The sequence below is a fragment of the Euprymna scolopes genome, chromosome 46, assembly GCF_053919585.1.
Source record: "Euprymna scolopes isolate OS-2025 chromosome 46, ASM5391958v1, whole genome shotgun sequence".
In the NCBI taxonomy this organism is placed as follows: Eukaryota; Metazoa; Mollusca; class Cephalopoda; order Sepiida; family Sepiolidae; genus Euprymna; species Euprymna scolopes.
In genome coordinates, this window is record NC_136527.1 from 22,925,597 (window position 1) to 22,953,563 (window position 27,967).

A 27,967-nucleotide genomic window follows, 5' to 3' on the forward strand; every position below is an offset into this window, starting at 1 on the left:
CTTTAGATTAATCTTTTGAAACAATCAAGAAATAAGCGGAAATCTGTATTAAAAAAAATAAATAAAAATACGAAAAGGCGGCTTTAAAAACTATTAGTTTCAACCAGTAAATTGCACATGCAACGAATTAGAGAATTAATAAAGATGAAACTTGTAACCTGTTCTCTCTCATGCAAATATTAAAATTTTAAATAAAATAATACTACGTTTATCCGTGATATTCACCAAATAGATCGGCTCTATTTCGAAATAATTTATTTTTTTTATTTTTCCTCTTTAATTTTGCTTTCTGCGAACTTGCTCTTCCGTTCGTCATCTTGAATGTTAAGTTGAGCTTGTAAAGTCAATCACATTTGAAAAATCGTTTCCTTTATAAAAGCAGATAAAGTTAATCGAAAGCAGATTATAAAACAAAAACGTAAGTATTACTACATGGCGCACGTGCACGTATGTGTATTTTTTATTTTCATCTTTTTTTCATCGGATTATTATCGTTGAAAATATTTCACTGTTGATTGTTTTTTGTGGTAAATTTTCAGATTAGGTCTACCTCCACAATTTTCTTTTAAATGATCACTTTTAAAGGTTTTCGGCCATGCTTAATACGAAAATCGCATTGAAATTTTGCAGAAATAATTAATTATCGAGATATAAAAAGTTGTATTATGCATTGTATTCTTTGGCGGCCATCTTTGGTACGCGTGTAGATTTGTTTATGGAGAGCGCGCACGTGCGTAAAAACGATGGCCGCCAAAGAATAGAATGCATAATACAACTTTTTATATCTCGATAACTACTTCTGCAAATTTTCAATGCGATTTCCTTATTCAGCATAGTAGAAAACTTATAAAAGTCGTCATTTAAAAGAAAATTGCGGAGGTGGACCTAATCTAAAAAATATACCTTTTTTTTGTTTTCAGTATTGACTTAAATATAAAAAAAATAACTTCTTATTGTTTAAAAAAAAAAAAAAAATAATAATAATTTTATAAATTTTTATATGTTTTTAACGTATAAAACCAAAACATAAGTATTACTACATGGCGAACGTATGTGTATTTTTTATTTTCATCTTATTTTCATTCTGTCATCAGATTATTATCGAATGGTCACTAATTTATCAGATTTTGTTTTCAATACTGACTTAAACATAAAAAAAGGTCAATACATAATTCTTTATGTTATCAGTGGTGGCCAATTCTGTATGCGTTTTCACGTACAGAATTGATAATATTTTTATTGATTTTTGTACTTTAATGTCCCTTTGTCTTTATTGAAAGGAAATCAGAAGGAAAAAAAAGCGAATAATCCTAATGAAAATGTTGATTTATCGTTGAAAATTTTTCAATGTCAATTGACTTAAACAAAAAAAAACTTCTTTATGATTTACAAAAAAAATTATAAATTTTATATGTTTTTAATGTTTCACATGTTAAAAAAAATCAGATTTTATTTTCACTATAGACTTTAACACAAAAAAGTTCAATTTCTAAAATCTTTAAAAATTACAAATATTCTTTACAATGACGACTTTTATAGGTTTTCAAGGATGCTGAAAATGAATAAATATTTTAAACGAGACGCAGAGAATTAGTTTTCATGACATGAGAAAATTATTTTTTTTCAAAAAGTAAGGATCACATTTCTATATAAATTTAATGCCAAATGAGCAACCACTTTCTGGCCACATGGTGATATTTGGGGGAGGGGCTGCCTGAAAGCCGTTTTGGTAAACTGTTAATTCCCTTCCACCTGAACAGTCATCTTTACCATGACGAAGGTTTTCCGGTATGCTGAAAACGAATATCACATTTAAAATTGCCGCAAACAAGTAGTTGTATGGATATTAAACTAAGTAATTCTTTATGTTATCAGTGGTGGCCACCATTCATAACATAAGAAATTACGTTGCTTGTATTTGGAAAACTCGTTATTGTCTTGTTAACTCAATTTTTTTCTTTCCAAGAATAAGTTTCTTTTTTCTTGTGTTAAATATCTTAATACGGAACACCTGATGCATGATGAATACCATCTGATAATTTAAAATGAACACCGGTAGATGAAACTCGGTGACTTCCATGCTTGAGTTTATAAACAAAAAAAATTAATTTCTTTTGTCTTTCTCATAATCTTTTCTTTCATAACTCATTACTAACGCTTCACATACTCTGTCAAAATAGTTAGCTGAAATCATTTTCCAAAGTGTCACGTATAAAACAAAACCCGAGAAAGGAATATTTTTTTAAAACAGAATATAGGTCTTACCCAACCTAAAGAATTCCCACTTCCAAACTCCAATAAATATTGAGATATCAGTTTGTTCTGTGGCACAATCACTATCCAACTCATTGGACTTTCCTCCATCAATGTTGCCAACAGATGTTCCACATGCGCCTTCATGTGGTTTTTATAAAATCTTAAAATCTACTGACTTTATTTTCTTATTCTTGTTCTCTATCAGTTTTTTCCTAACTTCCTGAATGTTATTCCTTACCAAAGTAAAAGATTGATGCATCTCTTTTAGAGCGATCTTGTGTTACTCATCACCATAGTATACTCTACAAGGCATTAATATATTATCTAATGACAAGATCACGTCTCTGTTGTATAGCAAGTAGTATAGTGATAATTTCATTGTTTCGCTCACATGAAATCTGACAGCTGCCAACATTTGATTAACGCATAAATCCCATGACAACTCATTGTTTCTGATGTTTTTTGCTTAACTGTCATGCATCATCGTATGAAATCTTTCCACTTCTTTCTTTGTTTGGTGATAAAATAACGTGGTCACATGATGTATGTTGAGGTCCTTCAACACCTTCTTCATGACTTTGTTAACATTTTCCGACCCATTGTCTTTTAACAGCTGGGGTGGTGCCTTGAATCTGAGGAGAATATCATCCAACAACGAATGCACCACGGTTCTTGCCTTTTTATTATTATTTTATTTGAACACCTGATACTGTATTTCTTGTTGTTATTATTTTATTTGAACACCTGATACTGTATTTCTAAAACATCATACAACATAGCTTTCAACCTGACTTGTACTCATGTAAACTGGCTAGTAGTACCCTATCTATGTGATCTAAGTGACTTTCCATAGTATCTTAGAATATTAAAATATCATCCAAATATGGTAATGCCCAATCTTTCTGTCTGTCTAGAACTATATAAATTTATTCCTGGAAGATCCCGGGGGCGTTTGTGAGACCAAACGGTATCAAGTTAAAGTGAAATAAACCCCAGTGGCAGGTGAATGAAGTTTCCTCTTTATCGTTCTTATTTAATGTAAACTGAGAGTACTTTGATGCACCACTGTTTCTGCCTTCTTATTAGGAACCAGAAAAGACTCGCCAACCACTATACATATCAATAAAAGTCACTGTGTATTAGTTACCCAAAAGTGTCTTTGGATCGCGCTCGAAAATATCAAATTTCAGTTTTATGAAAGGAAGTATTTTTGCTTAATGGTGTGAAATGCCTTTTCCACAACCATTATTGTTATGGTAATGTACTAACACTCTTTTTCTAAGATGCGACATTACATATAACCTTATCAATAGTTTGGTGACAAGTAATACACTATCTTGTCCATCATGATGAACATTTTTGTTCTGCATCCGCATTTTTAAATCATAATATTTCATTATCTTTCTCTTGATCTCTAATTTAATAAAAACCCAACAACGTAGGACGGTCGTTCACTACTAAGTAACTTTCCATAGTGTCTTAGAATATTAAAATATCAAATATGGTAATGCATAATCTTTCTGTCCCTCTAGAACTATGGACCTTCATTCCTGGAAGATCCTGGGAGCGTTTGTGAGACCAAACAGTATCAAGTTAAAGTGAAATAAATCCCAGTGGCAGGTGAATGAAGTTTCCTCTTTAATGTAACCTGAGAGTACCTTGACTTCAGATCTAAGTTTATGAAGTATTCTGCCGACCCAAGCAAGGCTAATATGTTATTAATGACAGGTAATGCTCAGGTAAACTTCTTCATGACTTTATTTAAAGCCTTAAAATGTATGCAAAATCTTTTACTACAATCCTTCTTTTCTACTTACAATATCAAAAAACTCCATGGACTATTCGATCTTTCAATTACATCTGCCTGCATCATTTCACCTAAATCGAAGTACATCTTTACCCCATTTTTCTTTAGCCATCATGGGTTTTATCACACTTGTGTTGAGATTCTCTGCAACAAAGAAGTCACGGTGCAAAAACTGACATTCTATTCCTCCTGTTAATCGAGCAAGCCATTTTACAATTAATGGGGAGTCATTAGCTGTTCTTGAACTTTTTTAAAACATAGTTCAGGTTCCTGTCTAAGTTCTTTAAAACACTATTTATTACTAACATCTCTGTTCTCCTATCCACCAGAGTTCTATAATTCTTTCCCTCAATTGTAATCAAAACAGAATTTGATATGCCCATGTTACCGACTATTTGCACTGGTATGCCGTTTTTTCATTCGTCGGGCATTGCAAGAATGGAGCATCCCTGGTTTCCCTGGATATGCTTCTTGCAGAATCTCTGTATGTTGCCCATTTTGACAAAATATTAACACTTAATTATCTATCTGCCTCCCTATTCTCTACATGGTTTCCTCTTTCACATTTGTCTACCTATCTTTGGGAACTATCTGGATTTATAGCCTCAACCTAAATCTGCCGTATCATGTGACAAAACTTCATGGGCTTGTCTTCATACTCCTGTCTTGCATTATGTCAGATCTTCCATTTAACTTTTGCTAGGGCTTTCTGATAAGCCGCTTGAACATCCTGTGGTTCATGTCTCATCACAACCATCTCCACCTTCCTGTGCCTGAGGCCCTCGATACAGAATCCCAATACCTGTTATTTGACTAGTCTGCTTCTCTGGTCTATCCCACTATAAACGCCTTATTCTAATCTAACTAACCTATGCATGTAGTCATGTCTCTCTTCTAATGTTCACTAATTCGACTTTGTTTGTTAGGGTTTGCAACAATTTCATAGTACCCCTCTAGGAATTTTTTTAATTCTGCCCATTTTTAACTTTCATTGTTTAATATGAGTCTGTTCATGAATTGTTAAGAGAGCTATCTGACATTTTTCCTCATCCACTGCTCCTGTTACCCTTAAATACTTCTCTACATCATCCAGCGACTTTACATTACGACTTCCTGAATTCTCTACATCATGCCAACCTCCCTCAATCTTTTAGATCATCTACCCACCCTCTCAATTCTGTACATAATCTACCCACCTCCCTCAATTCTCCACATCATCCACCCACCTCCCTCAATTCTCTACATCAGCTACCCACCTCCCTCAATTCTCTACATCATCTACCCACCTCCCTCAATTCTTTACATAATCAACCCAATTCCCTCAATTCTCTAAATTATCTACCCACCTCCCACAATTCTTTACATCATCTACCCACCTCCCTCAATTCTATACATCATCTACCCACCTCCCTCAATTCTTTACATCATCCACCCACCTCCCTCAATTCTTTACATCATCTACCCGCCTCCCTCAATTCTTTACATAATCCACCCACCTCCCTCAATTTTTTACATCATCTACCCACCTCCCTCAATTCTTTACATCATCTACCCACCTCCCTCAATTCTTTACATCATCTACCCACCTCCCTCAATTCTTTACATCATCTACCCACCTCCCTCAATTCTTTACATCATCCACCCACCTCCCTCAATTCTTTACATAATCTACCCACCTCCCTCAATTCTTTACATCATCTACCCACCTCCCTCAATTCTTTACATCATCCACCCACCTCCCTCAATTCTTTACATCATCTACCCACCTTCCTCAATTCTTTACATCATCCACCCACCTCCCTCAATTCTTTACATCATCCACCCACCTCCCTCAATTCTTTAAATCATCAACCCACCTCCCTCAATTCTTTACATCATCCACCCTCCTCCCTCAATTCTTTACATCATCTACCCACCTTCCTCAATTCTTTACATCATCCACCCACATCCCTCAATTCTTTACATAATCTACCCACCTCCCTCAATTCTTTACATCATCCACCCACCTCCCTCAATTCTTTACATCATCTACCCACCTTCCTCAATTCTTTACATCATCCACCCACCTCCCTCAATTCTTTACATAATCTACCCACCTCCCTCAATTCTTTACATAATCTACCCACCTCCCTCAATTCTTTACATAATCTACCCATCTCCCTCAATTCTTTACATCATCCACCCACCTCCCTCAATTCTTTACATAATCTACCCACCTCCCTCAATTCTTTACATAATCTACCCACCTCCCTCAATTCTTTACATAATCTACCCATCTCCCTCAATTCTTTACATCATCTTCCCACCTCCCTCAATTCTTTACATAATCTACCCACCTCCCTCAATTCTTTACATAATCTCCCCACCTCCCTCAATTCTTTACATTATCTACCCACCTCCCTCAATACTTTACATCATCTACCCACCTCCCTCAATTCTTTACATTATCTACACACCTCCCTCAATTCTTTACATCATCTACCCACCTCCCTCAATACTTTACATCATCTACCCACCTCCCTCAATTCTTTACATCATCTACCCACCTCCCTCAATACTTTACATCATCTACCCACCTCCCTCAATTCTTTACATCATCTACCCACCTCCCTCAATACTTTACATCATCTATCCACCTCCCTCAATTCTTTACATTATCTACCCACCTCCCTCAATTCTTTACATCATCTACGCACCTCCCTCAATTCTTTATATCATCTGCCCACCTCCCTCAATTCTTTACATAATCTACCCACCTCCCTCAGTTCTTTACATAATCTACCCACCTCCCTCAATTCTTTACATCATCTACCCACCTCCCTCAATTCTTTACATCATCTACTCACCTCCCTCAATTCTTTACATCATCTACCCACCTCCCTCAATTCTTTACATCATCTACCCACCTCCCTCAATTCTTTACATCATCTGCCCACCTCCCTCAATTCTTTACATCATCTACCCACCTCCCTCAATACTTTACATCATCTACCCACCTCCCTCAATTCTTTACATCATCTGCCCACCTCCCTCAATTCTTTACATAATCTACCCACCTCCCTCAATTCTTCACATCATCTACCCACCTCCCTCAATTCTTTACATCATCTACCCACCTCCCTCAATTCTTTACATAATCTACCCACCTCCCTCAATTCTTTACATAATCTACCCACCTCCCTCAATTCTTTACATCATCTACTCACCTCCCTCAATTCTTTACATCATCTACCCACCTCCCTCAATTCTTTACATCATCTACCCACCTCCCTCAATTCTTTACATCATCTACCCACCTCCCTCAATTCTTTACATCATCTACCCACCTCCCTCAATTCTTTACATCATCTACCCACCTCCCTCAATTCTTTACATAATCTACCCACCTCCCTCAATTCTTTACATCATCTACCCACCTCCCTCAATTCTTTACATCATCTACCCACCTTCCTCAATTCTTTACATCATCCACCCACCTCCCTCAATTCTTTACATCATCCACCCACCTCCCTCAATTCTTTAAATCATCAACCCACCTCCCTCAATTCTTTACATCATCCACCCTCCTCCCTCAATTCTTTACATCATCTACCCACCTTCCTCAATTCTTTACATCATCTACCCACCTCCCTCAATTATTTACATAATCTACCCACCTCCCTCAATTCTTTACATAATCCACCCACCTCCCTCAATTCTTTACATAATCTACCCACCTCCCTCAATTCTTTACATCATTTACCCACCTCCCTCAATTCTTTACATATTCTACCCACCTCCCTCAATTCTTTACATCATCTACCCACCTCCCTCAATTCTTTACATCATCTACCCACCTCCCTCAATTCTTTACATAATCTACCCACCTCCCTCAATTCTTTACATCCTCTACCCACCTCCCTCAATTCTTTACATAATCTACCCACCTCCCTCAATTCTTTACATCATCCACCCACCTCCCTCAATTCTTTACATTATCTACCCACCTCCCTCAATTCTTTACATTATCTACCCACCTCCCTCAATTCTTTACATCATTTACCCACCTCCCTCAATTCTTTACATAATCTACCCACCTCCCTCAATTCTTTACATATTCTACCCACCTCCCTCAATACTTTACATCATCTACCCACCTCCCTCAATTCTTTACATCATCTACCCACCTCCCTCAATTCTTTACATCATCTACCCACCTCCCTCAATTCTTTACATATTCTACCCACCTCCCTCAATTCTTTACATCATCCACCCACCTCCCTCAATTCTTTACATTATCTACCCACCTCCCTCAATTCTTTACATCATCTACTCACCTCCCTCAATTCTTTACATATTCTACTCACCTCCCTCAATTCTTTACATCATCCACCCACCTCCCTCAATTCTTTACATAATCTACCCACCTCCCTCAATTCTTTACATAATCTACCCACCTCCCTCAATTCTTTACATCATCCACCCACCTCCCTCAATTCTTTACATCATCTACCCACCTCCCTCAATTCTTTACATCATCTACCCACCTCCCTCAATTCTTTACATTATCTACCCACCTCCCTCAATTCTTTACATATTCTACCCACCGCCCTCAATTCTTTACATATTCTACCCACCTCCCTCAATTCTTTACATCATCCACCCACCTCCCTCAATTCTTTACATCATCTACCCACCTCCCTCAATTCTTTACATATTCTACCCACCTCCCTCAATTCTTTACATAATCTACCCACCTTCCTCAATTCTTTACATCATCTACCCACCTCCCTCAATTCTTTACATAATCTACCCACCTCCCTCAATTCTTTACATAATCAACCCACCTCCCTCAATTCTTTACATCATCTACCCACCTCCCTCTATTCTTTACATCATATACCCACCTCCCTCAATTCTTTACATAATCTACCCACCTCCCTCAATTCTTTACATAATCTACCCACCTCCCTCAATTCTTTACATCAACTACCCACCTCCCTCAATTCTTTACATAATCCACCCACCTCCCTCAATTCTCTACATCATCCACCCACCTCCCTCAATTCTTTACATCATCTACCCACCTCCCTCAATTCTTTACATCATCTACCCACCTCCCTCAATTCTTTACATCATCTACCCACCTCCCTCAATTCTTTACATCATCTACCCACCTCCCTCAATTCTTTACATAATCTACCCACCTCCCTCAATTCTTTACATCAACTACCCACCTCCCTCAATTCTTTACATAATCTACCCACCTCCCTCAATTCTTTACATCAACTACCCACCTCCCTCAATTCTTTACATCATCTACCCACCTCCCTCAATTCTTTACATCATCTACCCACCTCCCTCAATTCTTTACATCATCTACCCACCTCCCTCAATTCTTTACATAATCTACCCACCTCCCTCAATTCTTTACATTATCTACCCACCTCCCTCAATTCCCTACATTATCCACCCACCTCCCGCAGCCACCGTCTTTTCTAGTTAAAAATAGCTGCTTCTCCATTATAACAATGGCATACTACTGACGAAAAACAAGATAACAATACAACTCAAAATAAATTTTTGTTATGAAAAATGAAAAAGGGAGCAAAATATTAAGTCTAAAAAGTTTTAAACAAAAAACTCCAAAATATGTGATTCTCCCTTTATTTACAATTATGCGTGAACACGTTGAAAAACTTTAATTAAAGATAAAAATTGTTTCAGAATTTAATATAAAATGATTTCCCATCATTCAGTCAGATTTTCGGTTGTTCAAAGCTAAAAACACAATATTTAAAATTTTGACCGCTAGTCAAAGTTTTAAATATTTATATGCTTGATAAGAAAATAGCTCTAACTAAACATGAAAGAATTTTTTTTATAATCAGATTATCAATTACAAAAATCAATCTGGAATAAAAATCAACAACAAAACGTCCGTTTATCGTGGTTGCTGCTGGTTATGATGCTATTACTAATACTACTGCCTACACTCAAAATTAAAACGATTTTTTCCGGATATCATGTTTATATATTGCTATTTACTCCAATAGAAAAACACATATAATGATTATTTTAACAGATTAAAACAGGAAAAGATTATTTTATTTAACAGTGGTTGTTCAAATAAGACTTTTTAAAAAATTTCCCATACTCGTCATGTTGAAATCTTTTTTTAGACAACGGATAAACGAGTGCTCAAATCTATTTCAGACACCCGAAATTATTAAAAGTGATATCTTTTCTGCCAAGATTCTAAATCTCATGAAAATATTCTTCATACAAACACAGTATGAGTATTTGAAAATCTTACCGAAAACACCATCTTATGATGTTAACATTTTTATAACTTTATTTGCTTAAAACTCTAAAAATATATAATGTACGTTATTTATAAATTTATTTGAAAGTGTATTACTTTCCTAAACAAACGTTGGTATTTTGAGAACTTATAATTCTTTGGTTTGTAAAATATGACTGTTTTATCAGAATCCCCTTGGGATCTGTGATTATCCAAAGCATTTCATCGTGTATGTGTATTGCTACTAATAAAAATACATGTCAAAATAAGATGGAAAGTTTAAGAAAACAATACAACAGAGAGCTAGACACAATATAGTATTCAAGAGTGATTCGACTCTCCAGAAACATGTGCGTGTCAAACATCTTGACTAATAGATTTCATGTTAATGGGGGAAATTATACAAATGTGAGTCATGTCATTAACTAACAGACATAAATAAATGTTATTTAACACAAGAGACGTCACTCTAACAGAAAACGCAACGTTTGGAAAAGTATCAAGTATTTTTTACCCACCTATTTATATATTTTAAAAATAATTTTTTGTTAAATCTGTTCACAAATTTTGAATAAATTTGATTTTTATTTTTAATTACATTTCATGTCTTTTTCTGCGAAAATGTCCAAAATAGAGAAAGGGGTTGTACCACTCGTACATGTGAACCCCAAAAATAATTCAGTCACATTTTCGGTTGTTCAAACAAAAACCACAATATTTAAAAAAATTCTGATCACTAGTCAAAGTTTTTAAATATTCATATGCTTGATAACAAAACATGTAAGCAAATTTTTATAATCAGATTTACAATTAAAAAATGGATCTGGAATAAAAATCAACAACAAATAAACGTCTGTTTACAGTGGCCGTGTTATCGCTGCTGTAGGTGTATCAGAATTTTTGTAAGAATTTTTTACACCCCTAACACGAAACTGCGAATAAAATATAAAAAACTCGTAATTTCTCTTTTAAAAGTGGGTTGTTTATTTTTTTTATGGATTATACTTCCAAAATAAACTATAAAAGTTGTTTTAAAAGTAATAGAAATTTTTTTTTAAAACAGTAATGAATTTTACGAACTAAATATTTTTCAATTTTTAAACTTTAAAAATCTATCCAAATTTTTCTATTGATTCTATTTTTACGATATTTTCAGGGTCAATATGAAATTTTATGCTCTTTCCAATAAACTGAATATAATATTTTAGACAAACTTTTTTTAAAATTCACCCCCCATTTTCAAGTGTCTATTAAAAAGTAAATAATTGATTTACTCACCAAAGTTTTATATATCACAAATTCAAGAGAAAAGGTCAATAAATAATATATTCAAATTTCAAACAAAAAAGTAGTCTTTTTTTAGAAATTTACCTGTAAAGTTCGTAGTTTAAAACCTTTTTTAAACCATGTTGTTTTTTTTTATGAAACCTTGGTCCTTGCTCCTTTAATTGAAAAAAATAGGGCTTGAATTACATTTTTCGAGTAGTTATAAGCTTGGAAAAACAGGGGGTCGAATAATTCACGCCTCCCATTTTTAAATGTCTATTAAAAAGTAAATCATTAATTTACTCAGCAAAGTGTTATATATCACAAATTGAAGAGAAAAGGTCAATAAATAATATATTCAGATTTAAAACAAAAAAAGGTAGCGTTCTTTTAGAAATTTACCTATAAAGTCCGAAGTTTAAAACCTTTTTTAAAAAAAGAACAGGTTTTTTTTGTTTTTTCTTTTAATGAAACCTTGGTCCTTGTCCCTTTTATTGGAAAAAAATTAGGGCTTGAATTACATTTTTCGAGGAGTTATAAGCTTGAAAAGACGGGGTGGAATTATTCAATACTTTTCACGAAATTTCTGACACACCTATCGCTGCTGCTGGTTATGATGCTATTACTAATACTACAGTATACACTAAAAATCAAAAAGATTTTTTCTGGATATTATGTTTTATAATTGCTATTTACCACAAGAGAAAACAGATTAAAACAGTAAAAAGATTGTTTTATTTAACAGTGGTTGTTCAAATAAATTTTTTAAAAAAAATTCCATACTCGTCATGTGGAAATCTGTTTTTACACAACGGAAAAACGATTACTCAAATCTATTTCAGACCAGCGAAACTATTAAAAATGTCTTTTGAAAAATTTAAAATATATTATGTGCATTATTATTTATAAATGTATTTGTTTAAAACTCTTAAAATATATAATGTACATTATTATTTATAAATTTATTTGTTTAAAACTCTTAAAATATATACTGCACATTATTATTTATACATTCGTTTGAAAAAACAAAACAGTGGTATATTGACAACTTAAAATGCTTTTAAAATATGACTATTTTATCAGAATCCCCTTGAAATGTGTGATTATCCAAAGCACTTTATCGTTCATGTGTATTGCTACTGATAAAAATATCAAAATAAGGTGGAAAGTTTAAGAAAACAATACACCAGAGAGCTAGACATAATATAGTATTCAAGAGTGATTCGATTCTACAGAAACATGTTCATGGAAAGCCACTTATGAAAACAATCATGACTAAGAGATTCCACGTAAATGTGGAAAATTATACAAATATGAGTCATGTCATTCACTAACAGTAAGGTTATAAAATCATTGAAAAGCTGTAATATGTGGAGAGATTGAAAAATCTGTTATGGCAGAATATATATGGATGGAAAAGTGAAATCATCTACCATTATGGGATAAAGTAAATATTATAAATAGAGAAGAACAATGAAGAGTAAGCTAGGTTATATATTATTTAACACGATAAAGGAACCATTAATATATATATATATATATATATATATATATATGTATATATATATAGTAATATGTAATAAAAACTGTCTATGCATCTATCTATCTATATATATATATATATGTATATATATAGATATATGATATGAAGTAATAAATACTGATAACATGTAGAAATAAAATAGTTCTTCAAATTCATACTAGGATTGGTAAAATTTAGTTGTAGGTTACATACTACTGAACGCGAGAAGTTTTTATCCTCAGTGAGATTGAAAATAGAATTAAAAATTACTTCTGAATTTTTACCCAGTCATCACTACCAATACTAGAGTGTGCTAATCTCATGTACTAAATAAAACGTTCCAAATCTCGTGAAAAAATTAAAATATATAATGTACATGTATTTGTTTAAAACTGTTAAAATATATAATGTACATTATTATTTATAAATTTATTTGTTTAAAACTTAAAATATATAATGTACATTATTATTTATAAATTTATTTGTTTAAAACTGTTAAAATATATAATGTACATTATTATTTATAAATTTATTTGCTTAAAACTCTTAAAATATATAATGTACATTATTATTCAAAAATTTATTTGCATCAAACTCTTGAAATATATAATGTACATTATTTATAAATTTATTTGCTTAAAACTCTTAAAATATATAATGTGCATTATTATTTATAAATTCATTTGAAAACAATCGATCCAGATCTCTACAGACAGAATTTGATTTTAGTTAACCTTTGACAAGCCAAATAGAAAATTTACTAGCCAACTCAATGTAATGCAAAAATTTACTAGCTAAAACAATGTGATACTATTTTGCTGTTATGAAAAAACCAATAATATTAGGTGATGTTATTTTAAATTTTCGAATTATGAGATAGACAAAATGAAAAGGGTGAAATTCAGAAATTTTATTTAGTTTAAATTTTATCAAATAACTTGAATAAATAGCTTAATTCTTTTTGTTTTTAAATATTACTGCTCTGTTGATTTACAGTGTACATATATATGTATATATGTATATATATTGTGTATGTATATATATTGTGTATGTATATATATTGTGTGTGTATATATATATTGTGTGCATATATATTGTGTATATATATATTTTGTATATATATATATATATTATGTGTATGTATATATATTATGTGTATGTATATATATTGTGTATATATATTGTATATATATTCTGTGTATATATATATTGTGTATATATATTGTGTATATATATTGTGTATATATATTGTATATATATATATTGTATACATATATATTGTATACATATATATTGTATATATATTGTATACATATATATATATATATTGTATATATATTGTATAGATATATATATATATTGTATATATATATTGTATAGATATATATATATATTGTATATATATATTGTATACATATATATATATATATATTGTATATATATATATTGTATATATATATATATATATTGTATATATATTGTGGGTGTATATATATTGTATATATATATATTGTATATATATTGTGGGTGTATATATATTGTATATATATAGTATATATGTATTGTGTGTATATATATATTGTGTATATATATTGGGTATATATATATTGTATATCAATAGTGTACATATATAGTGTGTATATATATGTTGTGTATATATTGTGTATATCTATGGTATATATATATTGTGTATATATATATTAAGTGTATATATTTTGTGTGTAGATATATTGTATATATATATATTGTGTATACATATTGTGTATGTATATATGGTATATATATATTGTGTATATATATTGTGTTTATGCCTATATATATATATTGTGTATATATATTGTGCATATGCGTATATATTGTGTATATATATTGTGCATATGTATATATATTGTGTATATATATTGTTTATATGTGTATGAGTTGTGAAACAACGAAACAGGTCTGTATGTCGATGACTAAAAATATATTTTATATATTATATATTTATATATACATATTGTATATATATATATTTTCTGTATATATATTGTGTATATGTATATATATATATTGTATATATATATATATATTGTGTATATATTGTGTGTATATTGTGTATATATATATATATTGTGTATATATATATTGTGCGTATATATATTGTGTATATATATATTGTGTATATATATATTATATATGTATATATTATATACTAGCTGTACCTTGCCACGCGTTGCTGTGGCTCAATTTGGTGTAATGGAAAATTCTAATAAAAAGAGCAAATGCATGTTTCTTATATTCTTAGTACAGCAATCCACTCTTAAAAAAAATGAAAAAATGGTACTCTTGCAGAATTGGATCCTGATCCTCAGGATTACCGTCAATCATGGCTTGAGCTTGACCAACAATCAGTGGATAAAGCTAAGGTTGAAACGCTAAATGTTTTTTTTTTTCTTTTCACAAAATTGTGAGTTAGTAATTAATATTTGAGTGGTGGGGGGGTACTATACACAGATTTGAAAAAGTTGTCCAAAAAGAAATGAAAGCCAAGGTAAGGAAAGCAAAGGTAAGGTAAGTTACATTTCTACCTAACTGGATGATTGTTTAGTGTTTTTATGTCAGGTAAAATGTTTAATCGGCTGGAAAAACAGAAATGGTTGCAGACTGTTGAATACGTTAAGTTTGGGAAATTAAGTTGAAAACTAAAAACTATACAATACAGTGTCAAAACCCCACCGAATATGTTACCATGACATAGGCTGACATAATCGGTGGGTTTGTGACAGTATTTTGTATAGTTTTTTTTAGTTTTAACTCACTTTCTCAAACTTAACATAATCAACAGTGTCCGCCACCATTTGTATCTTTCAAATACACGATAAGCACTGTTTTTCGAGCTGACTAAACGTTACATTAAATGAAAAGGTTTTGTCTTAACAGATACAAAGAAGTTGTCAAAAAATTAATATATAACAAATAAATGTTATCAAAGGCAAGAAAAGTAAATGTTCTACCTAACTGGATAAGATTGTAGTGTTTTTATGTAATGTATAATGTTTAATCAGTTCAAAAACATGCAGTGTTTATCGGTATATTTGAAAAATACAAATGGCGGTGGACTGTATCGAACATGTTAATTTGGGGGAAATTTTGGGAAAATGAGTTTAAACTAAAAAACTATACAAAATACTGTTAGGAACTCACTCAATATATGTTACTGTGATGTAGGCTGACATATAATCAGTGGTTTTAAATTTTGATCGATACAGGTAACGACTTTTAAGAGTCTCTTTTAGTGATTACCTGGTTTGAGGATATTATACAACTAAATGGCAAATCTGCCCAAAAAATCCGGTATTATTTTACTTTAAGGCCCGTCTCATGTTCTTATATAACGAAATATTTTATTGTAGATTTTAGTGTACTAAAAACGAATCTTCAAATCGTTTCCGTCGCAAAAAGAAGTTTTCATGATATGAAGAAATTACTTTTTCGAAAAGTGGGTGATCACTTTTCAATTTAAATTTAACTTAGAATGAGCACCCACTTTCTGGCCACCTGAGAGAGGGGTATTTTTCTGTGTGTGGGGAGGGGTGTTTTGGCGGCCGACCCTCCTCCCCTCCAACCAATTTAAGCAGGTAATTTTAAAGGATTTTCCAAGGGTAGAAAGAAAGCCCCCACCCCAAAAATCGTGGCCACAAAGTGGGTGATCATTTTACGTTAAGTTATTATGGAAAAGTGATCCTTCACTTTTTTAAACTAACATTTTTTTTCATATCTTGGAAACTACTCGTTTGTCTTAATTATAAAGGTTATTTTCGTTTTCAGTGACCCCGAAAACCTGTAGGAATGGTAATTTTAAAGGAATTTTCGAGGGTGGAGTAATTCCTCATATTTACCTTTTTTTTTCCAATAACATAAGAAATTAAGAATTAGACAAATTTATGGTGCTAATGCACTTACCGATCCGTACTATTTTTTAAATCGTATTTCCAAGTTTAATTAAAGTTTTTTTTTATTCAATTGTATTCTCCATAATGTTAATACTGTTCCTTGTCTGCTTAAGTTTAATTTTTGTTTATTAAATTGTAAGGTGAAAGTCCAGAATAGTTACAAAACACCCTCTTCTCCCCATGTTAAGAATGGCTTTTTAAATAATAACGTTATTATTTCAGCATAGATCAATACGTGCATGAGTACCCAATTTCTTTAATAAAGAAAAAGCATTCATATTTTAGAATAGATGCAAAACTCCCTCCCCATGTTAAGAATAGCTTTCTAAATAACGGTATTATTTCAGCACGGTACCTTCTCTGCATAAGTACTATCTTTTGTTTATTAAATTGTTAGGTGAAAATATAAAATAGTTACAGAACACTCTCCCTTTCCCATGTTAAGAATGACTTTCTTAATAGCGTTATTTCAGCATGGTACCTTCTCTGCATAAGTACCATCTTTTGTTTATTAAATTGTTAGGTGAAAGTATAGAATAGTAACAAAACGTCCTCCCCATGTTAAGAATGGCATTCTAAATAACGTTATTATTCTATTATTCTATTATTATGGTACTTTCTCTGCATAAGTACCATGTTTTGTTTATTAAATTGTTAGGTGAAAGTACAGTACTCATGCAGAGAGTGATCCGTGTTGAAATAATAACGTTATTATTTAAAAAGCCATTCTTAACATGGGGATGGGAAGGTGTTTTGTACCTAATCTGTATTTTAACCTTACAATTGAATAAAAAAACATAATAAAACTTTAATTAAACCTGGAAATACGATTTAAAAAATAGCGCGGACCACTCCTTGCATTTAGGCACCGCCAAAACTGGGGGGGGGGGGCAGGTCAGTACTTTTTGACGGACCGTCTTTTTAAAAATCTACCAAAAATCAGGTAATTATCCGATCAATACGAAATTTTCAGCGATTATTAAGAGAAGAATGAACTTTAAAACAGTATACTTATTTTTCATAAACGATATTTATATATATATTTTTTGCTTACGACCCCCCCTTTTTTTGAGGGGGTACAACTATGCTTAAAATAATCATCTGAAACTGAACACAACATATTGTGTTGTTGTAATGGACAGAATTATAGATTAAAAAAAATTGTTTGCATACCTTATTTTGACGTCTGAATATCAGAACTTCGATTGTGTTTAATTATCCCGCTTTTGAGTTTTGAAGTGTGAAATTCGGTGAATATGTTAAGTAAAATGATTAATTTAAGTTAAGCAAAACAAAAATTTTTTTTTTAATATTTATACGAAAAAAGCCATTTTAAAATCTTTGATAAATAAATTAACAATTTTTTTTTAGCGAGCCGAACAATGCATGACCATTATTAAACAGGGCATGCTTTGAAGAATCGATACAAAAAAAAAATTCGATAAATATTGTGCCCTTTGTGTTAAAAATAGCACCATTTTTTCATTGAAAACGTTTGCCGCCTTTCAACTACGGTGGACCAAACGCGCTGAAATATTTTTTTTATTCTGCTTTAAATTGCCCCCCCATTTTGGGGAGCCTGGCCCCCACACACATACACATTAAAAACCAAACTCATACAAATGGTAACACATCTGGTACTGGCCAGCCTCAGCGTTAATAATACACTGAAATTTTCGTCACTGAAAAATAAGTTTTTTTTGGCCTGTTTGGTCTTCCATATTTTGTTAATACAAACGTAAACATTATCGATCTAGACTGTAGATCGACGCGAAGTAACTGGTTGCCTATATTAATAAGTGGAATTATTTGAGATCCAGATATTATATTATAATATTTTTGCATATTCTCATAGAAAATCATCCTAAATCTTAGTTAGAAAACAAATAAATAAATTAATTAGTTCAAAAACCTTCTTTTTTTTTAAAAATATTTATGTACGTTTTTTGTGCAAGACAAAAAATGTCAATTGTTAAATTTTGGGGGAAATTTAACATTTAAAATTTAATTAAAAATAGTAGAAAGAGTTTTACATTATTCTGTTTTCTATATGATAAAATTCAGGGTTTTATCTTTCTGGAAAAAAAAAGTTACTCAGAAATAATGGATTTTAATAAATGTAATTTCGTTTTAAAAAACAACTTGATTTTCGGGCCATTTTTGGCGGTGCCTTACTGCCTTACCAACCAATCTTATACCTAAAAACAAAAAAAAAACTCAAAAAGCAAGCGACAAACTTTTTTTGGCCTTTGAAAAAATGTGTGAATTAAAAAATTTGGAAGATAAACAAATGAATTATGTTTTTTTTTGTTTTTTTTACTTATCGATTTAACAAAATGAAATCTTTCGTCAATTCGTGCCTGTGAAATGAATCGAACCGGAAGTTCAGTTTTATAAACAGAACAGATTCGCAGTAACGGCTTACGAAAATATATTTATTTTATTTAATATTTTAATAATTCGCGAGGCAAATTTGTTTTAATAACATAAAAACATACCTCGACTCTAAAGATGGGTTGTCTGAAAATTTCGAATAAATTGGTAACGTAGAAATATGCTTTTATTCATTTGTAACGAACCAAATTTACATTTATATATATATATATAGATATATACTAGCTGTACCCGGCCATGCGTTGCTGTGGCTCAGTTTGTTAAAATGGAACCCATGTGAAAGTAGAGAAAAGTTTGATTCTTTTTTTCAAAAGAATGTACAAATTATTTATTTTTTTTAACAGATGTTAAGAAAATAAACAGAAAAATACTTCCATCATTAATCATGCAAAAAATAAATAAAATGTTGATTTAGTGTTTCAATATGCTTATAAATTACGATAAAACTTGCTGAGTATGCACTGTTTTACGGTTGTTGTAAAAATGGAACGCAAACTTAAATTTCGCTTCATTTTAATCTTTCTTAATTTTTTAATTGTGCCCCCCCAAACGAATATAATCAAAACAGTAACATTCAACAATTGTACTTTATGTATATAAAACACAAAATGGGTGTTTGTATTACTGTACACATAGATTCGAAAAAGTTGTCAAAAACAAATATATAACAAATAAATGTTATCAAAGGCAAGATAAGTTACTTTTCTGCCAAACTGGATATATGTTTTGTGTTTTTATTCAATGTAACATATTTATTCAGCTCGAAAAACATACAGTGTTTACCGATGTATTGAAAATTCAAGATGGCGTCTCACACCCTCTTTAACACCGTAAATATGGAAAAAGGTGTTATAAATAAAAAAACTATACAAAATACTATTAAAAACCCGCCGAATATATGTCAACCTATGTCACGGTAACATATATTGAGCGAGTTTTTAACAGTATTTTATCCGGTTTTTTATTTATAACATCTTTTCCCACACTTACCGTGTTAAAGAGAGAATCAGACGCCATCTTGAATGTTCCAATACATCGGTAAACACTGTATGGTTTTCGAGCTGAATAAAAGTTACATTGAATAAAAACACGAAAAATATATCCAGTTTGGTAGAAAAGTAACTTGCCTTTGATAACATTTATTTGTTATATATTTCTTTTTGGACAACTTTTTCGAATCTATGTGTACAGTAATACAAACCCCACAAAATATTTATTAAAAAAAAAGAAAAAGTTAACGAAAGGGAAATAATTCCATTTTTAAACGAAAAAGTCAGTTTACCTAACTTACTGTATTAATGCTATTTTTTTAAGCAAGAAAAAAAGAGTAAATATCCAGATACGCTACTACAGAACACCGACCACTCTAATTTGTTTTTTTATAGGTAATTGCGGTCGCTGACAACGAATCTGATAGTCAAACTTGGGGCAAATTTACCGTTTGCATGGTATTTACCCCTGAACCCACGAACTTCTTTCCACCATTTTGCAGCATCCGTTTATGCTATGCACATGCACGCTGTAGCATAAACGACGGCTTCACCAAGCAAACTATATTGGGGGAGGGGATTTTTTCCAGGACATAGAATTTTCTAATTTTCAAAAATACCTTATAACGCTTTTTGGGTGAAAAATTTAAAATTAGCTGAAAAAGAAATAAAATAAGAAAAGGAAAGCACACCAAGTTGGAGTAGGGGGTAATTTATCTGTTTTTTTTTTTTACCTGGAACATCAAATTTTCAAATTTTCCATAAGTAACGCACAGACATTTACCAATTAGAACACCATTTAACATTTTCCGAAGATTTTACTTTGTACATTGGGGGCGCGAGCGGGGGGGGCGGATGTGATGTTGGCACGTGCGCGCCCCAACATCACATCTCCCCCCCCCCAAACAAATTAGAGTGGTCGGTGTTCTGTAGTAGCGTATCTGGATATTTATAAAAAAAATATTTAGGTTTGGCTATAAATTCCTAAACTCATTTCACCCTAAATAATTTAGGTGACTGAAATAGGAATCTAATTGAATCTTTAATTTCCTGAATAGTATCCGATAATTCATTTTTCTTCGAGTTATATCGAATACATTAATTCGGACTTTAGGAGCTTTTCTCGTAATGTTACTGTAAAAATTATTTTTTATTGTTACAAATTACGATTCTTTAAAAAAAGCAAAAATAAATTCTTGTATTTTTTATTTACTACTGAAAACCATAACTTTAGTAAAGGTATTTTTTGTTTAAACAAAATAAAACATTTTCACCAAGAGTTAAGTAAAAATAATTAGTTCATTATATTCTGCGATCATTATTTGAAAAATACTGCAATTTTCATTAAAATTCGTTAATTTCCTGATTTTTGGTGAATTTTTAAGTAAAGGGAGGAATCAAAATGTGTATACACTTTGAGCGTCGGCATTCATTTTTCGACCACGTATGGTTAATTTAAATTAAAGTTCAATCACATGGTTACATTATCAATAAACCCATTGAAAATTTACCGATATTGTAAACACATTCTGTTTACATTAAGCCTGTGGTGTTTTTTTAGTGATGCAATGTTGTCAACTGAGATTTAAAAAAAAACCCGCGAGGTCAGGAGAAAGAAATGTCCAGAAAATCGCTAGCCAGTTTGGCAGAAAAGTAACTTATCTTGCCTTTGATAAGATTTTTGTTATATATTTGTTTTTTGACAACTTTTTCGAATCTATTTGTACAGTAATACAAACCCGTGTACAGTAATACAAATCCCTTCGGGGAGATTGGAATGCCCCCCACCTAAAATGTACTCGGAAAAATCGATTTTATAGTGACATTTAAGAATGGTTAGTCGAAAAAAGGTGAAAAACAAAACAAATAATCAATAAATAATTGTTACCAAAGGCAATAAATGCTACTTTTTTTTACTTACATGAATGAGTTTATTTTATGTTTTAAAGTATTTTCAAGCAATCTAATGCGGGTGTCTGGGTGCCAAATACCTCCAGATTTTCTAGAATTTCCCGCTAGATTGTAAACGAAATCTCCAGATCTAGCAGGAAAACCGCTAAATTGTAACACTGGTCATGTGACAGGAAGCGGTAATAAATAATTGTCCCTAAATAAAAAAATGGCCTCTCGGTAAAAAGAAATTCACCTATTTATCATAGAAAAATTAAGTATAATCTTATAATTAAAAAGGAATATATAAAAACACACATGGATATAGTAAACATGTTATACCAAAACGTGGAAGCCATCTGTCCAGTGGTTTTTTAGACAATTAACTCCGAACGAACCAACATTTACATTTTTATATATATAGATTATATATATATATGTTGTGCATAAGTAAATTCTTGGTACAGCAAAATGGAAGGAGAAATTTCAGAGGAAACATAATTTAATTTAAATCAAAAAGATCAAAGAAACAAAAAAACGGGCAAGTGGAATTGTTAAAATTTTTCCTTAAGGCCTTATCGTCTGACCCTCTAAGAGGAAACGTCAGAATGATAAATTAAAAGCTAAGAATCGAATGAGGAAAGAGGGAAATTGGTTTCAGTTGGAAAACCAGTGAGAGAAAAAAAATATAATTCTCACTGTTCAGGTGGTTTTAAATCAGTAAATATTTCTAACTGATGTTTGAAAATCTTTTGTCTACACAGGCTAGGTCGAGAGTTATTAATGACTAACTCCTCAATGATATTGAGATGATAGTTCGACCTAGCACTGTATAAAACATGGTTGGTTTTCTGTTTTATACAGTGCTAGCTCGAACTATCATCTCAATATTTTAATTTATCATTCTGACGTTTCCTCTTAGAGGGTCAGACGATAAGGCCTTAAGGAAAAGTTTTAACAATTCCACCTGCCCGTTTTTTTGTTTCTTTGATCTTTTTGATTTAAATATATATATATATATATATATGATCCTTTCTCATTTTTCACAGTTAAAAAATTAAATATCATCAAATGATTTCAAAAGTACAAAAGTTTTCAATAAAAATCAGTAAAAAAGATTTTTCAATGACTAAGTAATTTTTTTAAGAGTTTATAATATTCTAAAAAAATTTTTTTGAATTAAAACTTAAAAATTACATAATATATAATAAATAAATTCTATTTCCGACTATTTTCACACCTTATTTCAGCCGAAAAAAACCTCTATGACTGTTATCCCTCTATGGCTGTTATCCCTCTATGGCTATTACTCGGGCGGACCACATCCCCGCCCCCACCGCCTTAGCTACGCTAGTGGGTAAGAACCTCTGAACCCTCAGACTATTTTCGGCCATTTTACAGCTTTCGTTAAGGTACGCTCGAGCGCACAGCAAGGCTAATCATGTCCCATATGTGCATGCACACGCGTATTAAAGTGACTTATCACATAGGATAGTAATCTTTCGCGGACAATTTAAAATTAAATGGAATTGAATTTTTTAAAAATTGTTGATAATTTCGAAAAGACAATTGTTTTTTGTTTTTTGTTGGTGAATGTCGATAATACACTACTGCAGCACTTGTCCGGCAAATAGTTTTTAAGCATCAACATGTGTTTTTTTTTTTATAAAATTCATGGGTTTTTTTTTTGCTTCATTAGCTGAATATTTTAATAGAATGTAAATTTTTTAAAGAAAAAAATATTTGAAAATTTACTTACCACAGTGCGCAGTAGTAGCTTAGATTAAATATAATGCTGTATTTAAGAGATAGCAAAATAATTGTTTTGTTTTTTTAATTTTCTAAAGACCTTAACCGCAAACCACCACTTAGCAAGCATAGTTCTAATGTTATTCCAATGATATTCTTTTAAAAACTTCAAAAGAAGCCGAGTACTGTCAAAGTTTTGCGAAATAATACCACGTGATCAATTTCATTTTAGAGATTTTTTTCAAAAGCCTTTGTTTAAAAAAGAAAATATATATATATATATATATATATATATATATATATTATTCAATTTTCACCCCAAACAAGGCACAGTGCCACTTTGAAGCAGGGGGCTACTATTAGGGAATTAATTAGCGGGGTCATTATGAAGGGAGAAGAGTAGAAAGATGTTTGTTAACATTACACTTGAACTTCTGCATATCATTGCAGTTGGGAAAGCAGAATCTCAGAAGGGAGTTCCAAAGACCCACAGTTCTGGGGAAGAAACTATTGGAGTAAAAGGCTTTCTTGCAACTAGGGATCTCTACTGTAAAGGGATGAGACTTAGTAGCTTGTCGAGTTTGTCGGGGGTAGTTACGTCGGGGAGGTACAAGTGTTTGCAGTTCGTCAGAGCATTCACCATTAAAGTATTTGTAGAACAGGCAGAGGGATGCAACACCTCGTCGATGTTCTACTACTTTTCTACTGTTTATATAATTTGACTTTGCTCGTTTTATTTTAAGAAAATATAAGTTGAAAAACATTTTTCATTCACTATTAGAATAGTTGTCAGTAAAAAAACAGTCGCCAAAAAGATAAGCGTTTTTTATTTTTAGTCGCCAACTGGAAAAATCACTCGTAAATGCGAGTGATTTACTCGCAATGTAGATCCCTGCTATGAGAGAGCTAGACATAATATAGTATTCAAGAGTAAGCTAAGTTATATATTATTTAACACGATAAAGGAACCATTAATAATAATATATATATATATACATATAGTAATATGTAATAAAAACTTTCTATACATCCATATATATATATATATATATATATATATACATGAAGTAATGAATACTGATATAACATCTAGAAACAAAATACTAGGATTGTCTGCTAGGACCTGTAATGCTAATATATGTTGCTATGATTAGAGTACTTGGTAAAATTCAGTTGTAGGTTACATACTACTGAACGCAAGAATTTTTTTTATCCCAAGTGAGATTGAAAATAGAATTAAAAATTACTTACGAATTTTTACCCAGCCATCGCTTCCAATACGAGAGTGTGCTAATCCCATGTACTAAATAAAACGTTCCATTCAGAATTATGTAAAGATTTTTGAGTTCAAGAGAAAGGTTCTCAAGTTCGACAAAATACACCTGAATAAGATCGGAGGTAACATAGAAACATTGTGAAAATAACACCCAAGTGGAGAACAGTATTCTGAAGAATCAAATAATATGAAGACTCAACCCTTATCTATAAAATAAAAAAATGTGATTATTTTCAGTTGGAAAAATAAAAACACATTAATTTTGTAAACAAACCTTTATTGAATAAAACTATACTCATTTTATATTTTAATTTCATTATTAATAGATGTTTGGATATTTTTAATAACTACCAACATAATAAATTGGATTTTACAACATGAAATGTACTTTTTCAAATTTATTTTATACTTTCAGAATTTGCAACAATGAAAAGAAATTCATTAATGGAAGAGAAGCACCTTTCTGCATTGTTGATTTAAAAATCGTTTAAAATAATTATGAATTTCTTCATATTAATTTTCCAAAGTTGAAATTTATTAGCGTGCCTATCATCACACACTTCATTACATTCCTACTTTTTGTGGAATCAGATGCAAGCAAACATGAGTTACAAACACCATTCTTGTGATGTATGTGGTTCTTTTTTTGCACGGAAGTCACATTTATTGCGTCATATGAAAACACATACAGGCGGGAAACCACATTCTTGTGAAGTATGTGGTACTTCTTTTGCATGGAAATCAAGTTTGTTGAGTCATATGAAAACACATACGGGAGAGAAACCATATTCTTGTGAAGTATGTGGTTCTTCTTTTGCACAGAGGTCACATTTATTTAGGCATATGACAACACATACAGGAGAGAAACCACATTCTTGTGAAGTATGTGGTTATTCTTCTGCATTGAAGTCAAATTTGTTGAGTCATATGAAAACACATACGGGAGAGAAACTACATTCTTGTGAAGTATGTGGTTCTTCTTTTGCACAGAGGTCAAATTTATTGCGTCATATGAAAACACATTCGAGAGAGAAACCACATTCTTGTGAAGTGTGTGGTTCTTCGTTTGCATATAAGTCAAGTTTGTTGAGTCATATGAAAACACATACGGGAGAGAAGCCTTATTCTTGTAAAGTATGTGATTCTTCTTTTGCATGGAAGCCAAATTTGTTGAGTCATATGAAAACACATACGGGAGAGAAACCACATTCTTGTGAAGTATGTGGTTCTTCTTTTGCATGGAAGTTAAGTTTGTTGAGGCATATGAAAACCCATACGGGAGAGCAACCACATTCTTGTGAAGTATGTAATTCTTCTTTTGCACGAAGGTCACATTTGTTGAGTCATATGAAAACACATGCAGGAGAGAAACCACATTCTTGTTAAGTGTGTGGTTCTATTTTTGCATCGGATTGAAATTTGTGGAGGCATATGAAAATACATACAGAGCGTTCCTAATGATGCTGGACTTTACAGAGCCACTACAGAAATCAAAATAGTTGTTAAAAATACTTCACACATTGTATTTCAAAAATTGAAACATGTGCCAAACAATAATTTGCTAAGTTTTTTCTGGAATTATTATTATTATATAAGTAAAGGAGGTTTTATCGTCTGGCTTAAAAGAGGATTTCTTCACTATGATCAGGATAGAATTATAATGACTGCTCACAGTGAAAGCTTGATATACACTGCTTTTTTAAGAAGATAGAAAAATAGCTGGAATTTTTGGAAAATTTCTATTTCAGTAATTATAAGAGCAACTGAATTAGACAAAAGAATTTTAAAAACTGACAAATATATTTGGTGAAATGATTTCTCGGTTGAAATGTATGAGAAATTGAAATATATTAAATTAAAAAAGAGACAAACAACATTCTGGTTCTTTGAATAAAAAAATATTTATTTTAGGTAGGGAGCCCCTTGATTTCTGAGAACTTTGAAGAAAATTGAAACAAAAGAAAAAACTATATGAAATCTACAAGCTAGCCTCATGAAAAATCCTTAGAAACATTTTAACACAATGCTTAGAACGCTAAACTTTTACAACAAAGCAGTAACGAGGATAATATCCGCATATAAATTTGCCCTTGGCTATGAATTCATATCGTAATAAAACAACGTGTAAATTCCCAGAGGATCTCTTCAAACTTACTAAAGTATATGGTTTAACTAACAATTTATCAGGTCAATTCGAGATTCTGTTGTGAAAACTTCCCACTGCCAAACTCCAAACTCTCTTGTCAAAACATCCAAATTCAAAACACGACAGTATTTCAAGTTGACTTACACGCAACTACACACATAGCAAACCTTGTTCTAACTCGTCCTCTGTTTACATTTTTTATTCACCTCTATCAATTGCATAAGAATGTGACAATCTACGTCGCTTAAGTGACCATCTAACATAAAACCCTTTGGAGAACTGTTTTAGTCATTTTTATGACAAAGTAAAATAAGAAAAATCGAAAATCCATATTTCTGTAATGTATGTGGCTTTGCTCTAACGAGACAAAATAAAATAATCCTTTTATTATGTTAATAATTTTCTTCAAATAAATAAAGTTTTTATTCTCAAAGTTTCATGATATGAAATTTACAAA

The 27,967-nt window shown here is 31.6% G+C and overlaps 1 long non-coding RNA gene across 1 annotated transcript; it reads left to right on the top strand.

Moving 5' to 3' along the window:
* The first annotated feature begins 49 nt into the window (after positions 1–49).
* LOC145270846 (uncharacterized) lies at positions 50–27,967 on the top strand. The gene is made up of 2 exons (XR_013865597.1): positions 50–418; positions 25,780–27,967. It is a non-coding gene; the product is annotated as an uncharacterized LOC145270846 (long non-coding RNA).